This window comes from Sturnira hondurensis, unplaced genomic scaffold (genome assembly GCF_014824575.4).
Source record: "Sturnira hondurensis isolate 20B ecotype Veracruz unplaced genomic scaffold, ASM1482457v3 Scaffold0006566, whole genome shotgun sequence".
NCBI lineage: Eukaryota > Metazoa > Chordata > Mammalia > Chiroptera > Phyllostomidae > Sturnira > Sturnira hondurensis.
In genome coordinates, this window is record NW_028079197.1 from 665,457 (window position 1) to 676,648 (window position 11,192).

General features: G+C 35.4%; 1 long non-coding RNA gene across 1 annotated transcript; it reads right to left on the bottom strand.

Annotated features, from left to right (window-relative positions):
• Window positions 1-247: 247 nt before the first annotated feature.
• On the bottom strand, window positions 248-10,534 carry LOC118989858 (uncharacterized). The gene is made up of 3 exons (XR_005067110.1): window positions 10,446-10,534; window positions 6,707-6,711; window positions 248-258 (listed from the first exon to the last, which is right to left on the bottom strand). It is a non-coding gene; the product is annotated as an uncharacterized LOC118989858 (long non-coding RNA).
• Between the last annotated feature and the right edge of the window lie 658 nt (window positions 10,535-11,192).

Sequence of the window (11,192 nt, forward strand, 5' to 3'; positions counted from 1 at the left end):
TTTACCTGAATCCACATAATTAGGGTATAATATGTTTATTTTTGGATTTTGTAATTTCTACTGTTACTCCTTAATTGGCTCTTAAAATTTAGAAAATTGTATTTATTTTTTGCTTTTTGTCCTTGATTTATAACTAAATTTTATTATTTTCAAAGACTGCAGTATATATGACCTCCAGTTCTTTGAAAGTTGTTTATATTGTTTTTATGGTCCAATTACATAAATACTCAGTGTATTCTTGAAAAGAGTGTGTATCACCTAGCTTTTCTGTGCAAGTTTCTATGTGTCTATTAAGTGAAGCATATTTGTAGTATTGTTTAAACATTTTACATCCTTTCTTCCATCATTTTTTGGTTTCTTTAAGTAAATTTGTAACAAAATTCCCTATGATTATTGTAGGTTTGTCAATATCTCGTTGAAATTCCATCCATGTTTCTGTTAAATACTTTGAAGTTATAATAGTGTATAAGACTAGAATTACTATAACCTTTTCACAAATTTTCTTCCCTGGACTATTGAGTAAAAATCTGTCCTTTATCACTTTATCACTTTCTCGTTTATAATGTCCTTATATTTTAGGGTATCTTTCATATGCAATACATTTAGAATTTTCAAAGAAATTCTCACAAACTTTATCTTTTACAAACACATGTGTCCCTCACCATAACTATCAAGAGCTCCGGATCTGTGTTAAGCATCTTATTCTGTGCTTTCTATTTAGCCTGTTTTTTCCTCTTTCTCTTTTTCTTTTTTAATCTTTCATTGCCTTATTTTAAATTAAATGAGTTACTTTATTTTTTATTTCTACTTCTTCATTTTCCAAGTTGGCAAGCTTTTATATTTTCAAATTTTCACTCATTATTTGAAATTTTTGAAAGTCTCATTCCCCTGTGTGCTATTTTTCTAATTTTTGCACAGAGTCACTTATGTCCTTACAGGTCATCGGTCATGAATTCTGAGCTTACATTCAACAGTGATGTGTTTGTGCATATCACTGTGGAGCCTATTGGAGGTTTTTCCCACTAGACATAATTTGCATTTGTTTCTCCCCCACACAATGGGCTTCCTCACCCTTACACAATTATGTACTAATTAATACCTGGGCTGACAGTTTTCTAGACAACTGGGTAGCATAAATTTGAATGCCAAATCCATGGGAAAGAAGGTCTATTTTTCTGAATTTTCAAGAGATCATTTTTTAAATATCTAGCTTTCCAAAAAACAAACATTTCCTTGACTTATCCTTTTGCTTGTGGAAACAATTTTCCGGACTATGCTAACCTTCAAGCCATCTGTGATCTGTGTGAGTGAGGGCTTGTTGACTTTAGTTCTGCGTTCTCTATGGTCTGAATCTTGTCCCTGCTCCCTAGGCTAGTCATTTCAATACTAACAAAGGTACTTGTTTCCCCAAACAACAAAACGCCTCCAGCATGGCCACTGCGTCATTGCCAACTGCCACAACTCTCTTTTGAGGGACCTAGAGAATTTTTCTTAATTTATGTGAACAAAGTTATACATTCAAAATGGTGTTTTTAATATTCCTTAAGGTACAGAAGAAGGGAGTTTGGGGGAATAAGTCAATCTTCAATATTGTCAATAATCATAATGAATGTATTACTTTTAATTGAAAAGATTCTAGTTCACTTAAAAATAAATCACAACATATCTTGGGAAAACTTCTTTAATTTAAACAGATTCACATCTTTGAAATACTTTATAATTTCTTGCTCTCTGATCAGTTGTCAGCAAAGCCAACATGTTTATCCTTCTAATCATACTGGAAAGCAAGAATTCCAACTTACACTGTTACAGAAAACAACTCAACCGCTTTCCGGTGTATGGAGTGGAACTTTATTTACGCATGTGGACCCAGAGGAGGCAGTCTCCAAATCCTGGGCCCCGAGCTCAGGCAGGGGCTTGTTTATACAGTGTGGCATGTGGAAGCGATCTTACTAAGCCTATGTGGCAGAAGCAGGTTTACAGAAGCAAGAGAGCAAGGGCTGCTGAGAAAGCAGGGCTGCTGATAGGGTCACACAATGTTCTTTTGTTCTTACTCCTTAGTTACCTAGTTGCTCACCCTTCCTTATCTTAGTGGCTCAGCAAAAGGACTGTGTCCTTCTGACTTGTCCGGGCTCATCTAGGCAGGTCTCCTGCTACAGTACTAAAGTTCAGTCACCCACAACAACTACCACATTATGAAAAAACCTTAAAAACTCAATAAAAGTATGTTTAAAATGTGAAAAAAATAAGTGCATCAGTCATCAATAAGAGTTTCTCCATGAGGGAATGACAGCCAAAGGCCTCTCCCTACCATCATAGACACTTAGAGAAACAGACAACCATCTGAAACAACTGTTTAGTCCCTGACAAGAATCAGTGCAATAGTATGACAATGAGGTAAGTGATTGACAACGATTTACTGCCCAGATGCCATTTCTAGGCCACTGCAGAGAGAGGAGAAACCCAAATACAGTCCAACAGTCACAAGCAGTTAAGTAGGCAGATCTACTGAACTTTGAGAAGGGGTACCCGACAAGAGCCATGAGACAAAATATCAGAGAGAACAGTCTGCAATGAGAGAGATATAACTCTGGCAATCGGCAGAGGGTAACCACTAATGTTAATCTAAATGCTGATCTGTACAAATGTGAAGTGGAATTCCATAAGGCTTAGAAAAAAGTACCCCTGGAAAGAGGCCGGCCAAACAATCCTTACAGAACACTTAGGATTGTTTTCTTTTCACCAGCCAGAGTAGACAGGCTAAGACATTGGGCACTTAGAAGCTAATTACCTCTGAAGTGATTCTTAATTAGCTTTAAACTAAAGGTTTAGATTCAACCTAACAAAGCAAAAACAAGCTTTCATCCCATCCAAACCCTCTCAGTACTTTAACTGTCTACCAGAACATTCTGGAATAAAACACTAGGATACAAAAAAACTTATCAACAGTTTAAAGTAATAAAAAATATGGCTCATTACAAAAGAAAAATCAGTAAACATAGACTAAAAATCAAAGTAGATGATAGAATTAAAAGACCAAACTGAAAAAATCTATTGTGAATATGACATATATGATACCGTGTTTGTATGTAAAAATGTAAATATGATAGGGATGAAAATAGAAAATATAAAAAAGACCCAGGAGAGTGCTCACTGATGAAAACTGTACTATTTACAATTGTAACTACCGTGAATGGGATGAAAAACAGGTTGGATACTGTAAAACCTGAGGCCCGATTAAAGAAACAGAAAGTTTCCAAAGCAAAGAATTTTTTAAAAAACTGAATAAATAAACAGCATATCAATCTAAAAAGTCTATGTATTGTAGTTTCAGAAAGAGGACAGCAGAAAAAATTAAAGTAAAAATATCCAAAATGTTTTAATTTAATGAAAACTATGAACTCACAGATAGAAGACTTCAAATCCAAGAATCTCAAAGACTTAAACTACATGAACATACAGAAAATCACAATATATCATAACAACAAATTGCTAAAAACCAGTGATAAAGAGTCTAAAAGTTGCCAGAGGGGGAGGAAAATGACAAACCACGTACAGAGGAACAAATATATAAAAGGAACTAATAAAAGGCTTTTCATAAGATATTTTGTGTACTATCACCTTTAAAACACTGGAGGAATATAAAAACCATCAACTTAGAATTCTGTGGTCAGCAAAGATATCTTTCAAAACTAAAAATGAAATAAGATTTCTGTGTCTTCCGGTGCAGCGCAAACAGTCGGGGACAATGATGGGACTTGGGATATTTCCATGAACTCAGGCAGACTAACACCCTCAGTTTGGGGCAGTGGCTCTGGGTTCGGAGGTTTGGTTAAAAATGTAAGGACACAGGTAGGAAGTAATACTTCCTCCAACATTTCCAGGAAGGCAAAAGCATCTCCTGGTTGCCAAGCTCTGGCAATGCTGAAAGGCCCTCTCTGGGCCTTCCTGCCCATCCTAAGGGCTGTCTGGGCCCTGGCAGGGACTTCTAATTTTACTAGAGGCTCAGCCCAATCACTGGCATCCTCAGTGAGTACCAGTTTTCAGCAATGTTAGTCCTGGGATTCTGAGGTGAGGTGGAAATTTTTGAGACAGCAAGATGGGGTTAACTCTTTTTCCAGAATTTCCAGGAAGGCAAGAGCAGTTCCTAGGATTTTGGAGTGATCTGGGTGGCCCAAAGAGCTCTCTCTGGTTCCACCACACCAGCACAAGATGTGCTGTGTCCTCAGAGAATTTTGTAAATGTTTTTAAGGACTCAAGCATGTCTAGAGCTTCCTCCCTGTGGCTCCTCTGCTAGCACATGCAGTTCTATGCCTCCAGGGTGGGACTTCCAACATTTCAGTGTTTGTGATCCACAAAAGGGGACTCTGCTGCGCAGGGCAAGACCTGGAGCCTCAATGTCTATGTAAACCTTTTGGGGAACCTCCTCATAATAGCCATCTCTGACATTACATCAGACATTTGTGAACAAAGAAACTAATGTTTTATAACAAGCGCTACAAAAATAATTCATGAGATGTGATAAATTAACACCAACATATTAGTATGAATTAATTGTAATTAATAAAGATGATTCATTAAGGATAAAATACTTTTTTAGACAAATGCCAAACATGTGTATAAACTAAAAGATAATTGTGGCTTTTATAACATATGTAAAGTCAAAATGTTTATTGACAACAGCGGAACACAGGAGAAGGAAGTAATGGAAGTATATTGTTGTCTCTTACACTCCAATGAAATGGCATGACATTATTTGAAAGCAACTAAGTCAAAAGTATATACCATAAATTCTGAAGCAGTTCTTCATCAGTTGCTCACCAGTTTTAGGGTTTCTCAGAATAACTTGGAGAACTTGCTAAATCGTGATTGTTTGGGCCCAACCCAAGTGTTTATTATTTCATAGATATGTGGTGGAGGCTGATAATTCGTTCATTCCAACACTCTACTGCAGTCAGTGAATTCTATCTCTTGGGGCACAGGCTAGCAATTATGCACATCATTTACACATATTCTAGAGTTGAATGAATGAATGAATGAAGTATTGATCATGGGAAATAGGTTCCTCACTATCACAGAATATTTACATATAAGCAATGGTGAAAAGTTCAGATGAACTCAATTCAGAGATACTAGTATGGCCCCATATTTATTACATAGATATAGCTATAATAGAAAATTAAAACATAAGTTACTGATGAGGATAAAGCATTTATAAAAATGTATGATAAAATTCAGTATATGGAATTACATTTTACTACTCAACAATAAATTTTAATAGGATATATATTACAGTAAAAATTGGGCAAAATATTTGGACAGATACTTTATCAAAGAAGATGGAGGGTGGAAAACAAGCACATAAAAATAATTAGTCATTAGGAAAAGCAAATTAAAACTACAATGACATTACAGTGTACACACAATATAATAGCTACAATTAATGGAGCTGATTATAATGTGTCACTATCTGTAGCAATTAGAGCTCTCATACATTGCTTATGGGAATGTGAAATGGTACAGCCTCTTTGGAAAATAGTCTGGTGTCTTCATACAAGCTGTGTGAACATTTACTATATGACCCATACATCTGGCTCTTAGACTAGGTGAAAAATAACAATATACTTCCACATAAAGACTTGTATTCAGATTTTCATGACAGCTTTATTTGTTGTAAATAAAAACTGGAAATAAGTTCATGCCCATGGACTGGTGAATGCTTAATAAACAAACTATATCTATAAAATTAATATTAGTAAAAATAAAATAGATCAAATTATTAATACACACACAACAAAAGTGAATCTCAAGGGCATTACACTAAATGAAAAACTAGACACAAAAACCATATACTGAAGTGTTTCCGTTCATTTAAAATTCTATGAGAGACCAAACTAGTGACAGAAAGTCAGGCAGCATTTTATACAAGACAGTAGGTGATAGACCAGTGATAAAATAATTCATGATTGTGGTGATGGTTACATGACAGAAATATTTGTCAATATTAAGAAAATTATACACTAAGTAAATTTCCTGGTGTTTAAATTTATCTCAATAAAATTTATTATTTTTTTTTCCTAATAGAAGTGGCTCAGATGGTTGGATCATCATTCTAGAAACTGAAAGGTTGTGGATTTGATTTGCAGTCATGGCACATACCTGGGTTCCTGGTTTGATCTCCAGTCAGGGTGCATTTGAGAAGCAACTGATTGATAACTTCTTTCTCACATTGATATTCCTCTTCTTTCCCCACTCTATCCCTTCCCCTCTCTAAATATATCCTCTGGTGAGGATTTAAAAAATATCTGGCTTGTGCCAGTACCAGACTGTTTTGATTATAATAGCTTTGTAGTACAGTTTGATATCCAGTATTGTGACCCTTCAAACTTTGTTCTTCATCCTCAAAATTGCTGAGGCTATTCTGGGTCATTTTTGGTTTTATGTAAATTTTTGGAATATTTGTTCCAGAGCTGTGAACTATGTCATTGGTATTTTAATAGGAATTGCATTGAATCTATATATTGCTTTGGGTAGTATGGACATTTTAATGATGTTAATTCTTCCAATCCATGAACATGGATTATGCCTTAACCTCCTTGGTTAAGGCATACAGATCAAAGGCACAGAAAAAACCTAGAAATGACCCCTGAATTTATGGTAAAAAATATTTGGCAAAGGAGAAAAGAGTGTACAATGTCATAAAAACAGTCTCTTCAATAAATGATATAGAAAAAATTGGACTAGTACGTGCAAAAAATAATGAAACTAAACTACTGACATACCACAAACAAGAATAAACTCAAATGGATAAAATATTGAAATGTACATCACAAAACCATAAAAATCCTAAGAGAAAAAGTATGTAGTAAAATCTCAGACATCCCACATAGTGTTATTTCTTCTGGCATATCTCCTAGGGCAAGGGAAACAAAGAAAAAATAAACAAATGGAACATCAAACTTAAAAAATTTTTCACAGCTAAAGTCACCATTGAGAACATTAAAAGGGAATCTACTGTATGGAAGAACATATTTGCCAATGATACATCTGATAAGGGATTAATTTCCAAAATACATAAAGGATTTACACAACTGAACACCAAGAAGAGAAAGAACCCATTTTAAGATGGACAATGAACCTGAATAGATACTTCTGCAAAGAAGATGTACAAATGGCCCACAGACGTACAAAAAACCCTCAATGTCACTAATCATCAGAGAGATGCAATTTAAAAGCACAATGAGATGTCACCTCACACCTGTCAGAATGGCTATCATTAATAAATCAACAAACAACAAGTGCTAGCAAGGATGTGGAGAAAAGATAACCTTGATGCACATGCTGATAGGAATGCAGATTGGTGCAGCCACTGTGGAAAACAGTATGAAGTTTCCCAAAAAAACTAAAAATGAAATTACTGCTTGACCCAGTGATCCCACTTCTGGGTATATATTCTAACAATCTTGAAACACCAGTGAAAAATATATGCACCCTTTTTTATTGCAGCATTATTTATAATAACCAAGAGCTAGAAACAGCTAAAGAGTCCTTCAGTGAATGAATGGATTACTATGCTGCTGTAAAAAAAAAAAAGGTGCTTTTACCCTTTGCAATGGCATTTAAGAACCTGGAGAGGATTATGCTAAACTCCATAAATCAGAGAAAAACAAATACTATGCGATCTCACTGATATGTGGAATCTCATGAACAAAATAGACTGATGAACAAAATAAAACCAGAGTCATGAATACATGGCATCGACTGACAGATCTCAGAGGAGCGGTTTTGGGTGGGAGGTGGGGACTGGAAGAGATTAGCCAAAGAATACGCATGCATACATGCATAGCCCATGGACACAGAGGACAGTGGTGAAGGCTGGAATGTGATGGGAGGTGGAGGGGACGAAATGGGGGGAAAGGGGGAACATGTGCAATTGTGTCCAAAAAAAAAACCCTCTGGCTTCTATGCTTTTTCACAAGAAAAATAAGTAAATGTTATTTTCTTTTCTTTTAGGAGTGAATTTATGCCAGGTAGAGTATAGAGAGAATCCCTGATTCCAAAGTATATTTCTCCCTGCTACAAATGGATCTACAGGAACATCCCATTACATATACTTGATCTGAATGTTGACTCATAATCCATCTTTGGCCTCAGGCGATGAGCTTGATTTTGCATTGAGAGCCACATATTAAGTCTTGACCAGGATAACAAATAACTTCACCTTTTGTTTTCTTTTTTTTTTTTTGAGAAGAGCCATTTAAGACTACCCTTCTGATATGAATTAAACCTGTTGGCAATGAGGATACTACAAATCTAAAAGTAAAGAGAAAATAAAAAAATTGACTTACATGAATTTATCCATGACATTATGAATCCTGGTAGGCTTTATCAAAATCGAGGCTCTGGATTAGCATTATATACTTCCTACCAATTTTGAACAGGATATAGCAGCCATAAAAACCAAGAACTCTGCTTTATTAACTTCTGTAGCCAGCCCAACACTCTTTTTTATTGAAGTTATAGGGGTGATATTGGTTAATAAAATTATATGTGTTTTAGGTATATAATTCTTTAATACATAATTTGTATGTTGTATTGTGTGTTCAACACCCCAAGTCAAGTCTCCTCTATCACTTTTTTTCCACCTATACCATCTTACACTGCCCCTCACCCCTTTACCGCTAGTTAATCATCATACTGTTGTCTGCATCTATGAGTTTTTGTTTCTTAATATCTTCACCTTTTTTATCCAGCCCCACAAATCCCCTCCTCTCTGATAGCTGTCAGTCTGTTCTCTACGAATTTGTTCCTATTTTATTTTTGGTTTATTTTGTTCAATAGATTCCACATATGAGCGAAATCATACGGTACTTTACTTTAACTGACTGGCTTATTTCACTCAGTATAATGCTCTCCAGATGCATTCATGCTATTGCAAATGGTAAGATTTCCTTCTTTTTTATAGCTAAGTAATATTGCACTGTATAAATGTATCACCACTTTTTATCCACTCATCTACTGATGAGCACTTGAGATGCTTCCAAATCGTGGCTATTGTAAATAGCGCAGCAATGAACATAGAAGTGCATATATTCTTTTGAATTTGTGTCTTGAATTTCTTCAAACACATTCCCAGAAGTGGAATCACTGGGTGATAAGGGAAATTTATTTTTAATTTTTTGAGGACCCCCCCCTGCTGTTTTCCACAGTGGCTGCACCAATCTGCATTCCCATCAGCAGGGCATGAGGTTCTCTTTCCTCCACACCGTCACAGATACTCGTTGTTTGTTGATTTACTGATGATAATTATTTTGACAGGTGTGAAGTGATATCTCATTATAATTCTAATTTACATTTGTCTGATGATTCCTGACAAGATAGGCATGTTTGCTTTCATCACTCTTATCTAACACAGTACTGGAAATTCTAGCCAAAGCAATCATGTAAGAAGAAGAAACAAAATACATCTAAATTAGAATGAAAGAAGTAAAACTGTCATTAACTGAAAATGACATGATACTGTATATATAGAACCCTAAAGATCCTACCTAGAAACTACTAAAAGTAATCAATGAATTCAGTACAGTGGCAGAATACAAAACAAATATCCAGAAATTGGTTGCATTTTTGTACATCAATAATGAACAGTCAGAAAGAGAAACTAAGAAAACAATCCCATTGACAATTGCATCAAAAGATACCTAGGAATAGCCCTGGCTAGTGTGTTTCAGTGGATTGAGTACTGGCCTGTGAATCAAAGGGTCTCCAGTTTGATCCCCAGTCTAGGGTACATACCTGGGTTGCAAGCCTGGTCCCCAGTAGAGTATGTACAAGAGGCAACCACACACTGATGTTTCTCTTCCTCTCTTTCTCCCACCCTTCCCCTCTTTCTAAAAATAAATAAATAAAATCTTTAAAAAAAGAAGAACAACAACCATTTTAAAAAGTAAAGCTAGGATAACTTTAACCAAGGATGTAAAAGACCTGTTCTTGGAGAACTAGAAGACAGTGAAAATAGAAACTGAAGAAGATACAAATAAGTGGATACATATACCATGAACAAGGATAGAAAGAATTAACTTCATTAAAATGCCCAAAGCAATCTACAGATTTAATGCAATTCCTATCAAGAAACCCATGGCAGCCCTTGATGATGTGGCTCAGTGGATTGAGTGCAGGACTGTGCACCAGAGAGGTCATTGATTGGATTACCAGTGAGAGCACATGCTTGGGTTGCAGGCCAGGTCCCCAGTGGGGGGCGCACAAGAAGCAACTGATCCATGAGTCTCTTTCATATGGATGGTCATTTTAAAAAAAGAAAGAAGCCCAGGGCATATTTCACAGTGCTAGAACAAATATTCCAAAAATTTATATGGAACCACCAAAACCCAGAATAGCCACAGCAATCTTCAGAAATAACAACCAAGTTGAAGGCATCATGCTACCTGATATCAAACTATACTGCAAAGCCAGAGTAATCAAAACTGCATGTTACTGGCATAAAAACAGTCATATGAATCAATGGAAAAGCATAGAGACCCCAAAATAAATACATGCCCTTGTGGGCAATTAATATTTAACAAAGGAGGCAAAACATACAATGGGGTAAAGACAGTCTATTCAATACATCGTGGTAAGAAAATTGGTCAGTATATACAAAAAATGAAACTAGACCAACTTCTTAAACTATACACAAGAATAAATTCAAAATGGATTAGAGACTTGGATGTTAGACCCCAAATCATAAAAATCCTTAAAAAAAACATAGGCAGTAAAATCCTGGACGTTTCTTATAGCAGTATTTTTTCTGATATATCTGTTGCTTTGGACAAGGGAAACAAAAGAAAAATAAACAAATGGAACTGCATCATATTTTGCACAGTAAAGGAAACCATCAACAAAATAAAAAGACAACTCACTGAATGGGAGAACATATTTGCCAATGACATATCTGATTAGGGCTGAATATTCAAAATCTATAAAGAACTTAAAACTCAACACCAACAAATAAATAGATAAATAAAACCCCACAACCTAATTTAAAAAAAATGGCCAAAGAACCTGAACAGACACTTCTCCAAAGATGACATACAGATGGCCAATAAATATATCAATACTTCCTTTTTTCTGTTTCTTTACTTACCACTTAATCATGTAAACCTATAGTTAAAACTTCTTTACAGTTCTGAGTA